The sequence below is a fragment of the Aethalodelphis obliquidens genome, unplaced genomic scaffold, assembly GCF_003676395.1.
Source record: "Aethalodelphis obliquidens isolate GAN/ISIS:26980383/991018 unplaced genomic scaffold, ASM367639v1 scaffold17, whole genome shotgun sequence".
Lineage (NCBI taxonomy): Eukaryota > Metazoa > Chordata > Mammalia > Artiodactyla > Delphinidae > Aethalodelphis > Aethalodelphis obliquidens.
The window spans coordinates 4567069-4568088 of NW_020837961.1; positions in this window are offsets into that span (position 1 = coordinate 4567069).

The window sequence follows — 1020 nt, forward strand, 5'->3', positions numbered from 1 at the left end:
AGAAATACCCAAAATATATCTGAGATGCCCTCTGTGAAGAGCTTAAGATTTCTTATGAAATAATACAGGATATTTGAGGAGTCTCAAAATAGATGTATAAATCTAATTTCTCCAGGAAAATGGAAACAATAGAATCTTATATATACAGACGGTTTCTGACATTATTTTTCAAAATTATGATTGTGTGAAAGCAATACACATCAGTAGAAACCAGAGTTCAAATATCGAATTTTGATCTTTTTCTGGGGGAGCAATGCATGTGGTAAGATCCTGTCTAGTGATCCTGGGCAGTGGGCAGGGCTGCAGCTCCCAGTCAGACACACATTTGGAGGGTAAACACATGATACACTTACAAACCATCCTGTCCCCAGACCCATTCTGCTTTCCACCTTCAGTACAGTATTCAATCAATTGCATGAGATACTCAACACTTTATTATAAAATAGGCTTTGTGTTAGATGGTTTTACCCAGCTGCAGGCTGGTGTTAAGTGTTCTGAGCACATTTAAGGTAGGTTGGGCTAAGCTGTGATGTTCAGTAGGTTAGGTTTATTAAATGCATTTTCAACTGAAGAAATTTTCAACCTACCATGGGTTTACGGGGACATAACCCCATAGTAAGCCCAGGAGGATCAGTATATATTTATTGTATATACAAAGAGATTTATTTTAAAGAATTGGCTCCCGTGGTTATGGAGCCTGAAAAGTCCTCAGATCTGCAGTTGGCGAGCTGGAGGCTCAGTTCCAATCTGAGTCCGAAGGCCTGAGAACCAGAAGAGCTGATGGTATGATTCCCAGTACAAGTCAGAGTCAGAAGGCAAGAGGAGCCCAATGTCTTACCTTGAGGACAGTTTCGTTACCTGGCTTTCCTTCTATTCAGGCCTTCAGTAATCTGAATAAGACCTGTACACACTGGGGAGAGCCATTTGCTTTACTCTACTGATTCAAATGTTAACCTCATCAAAAGAACACATACACACACACACACACACACACACACACACACACACACACACACACAC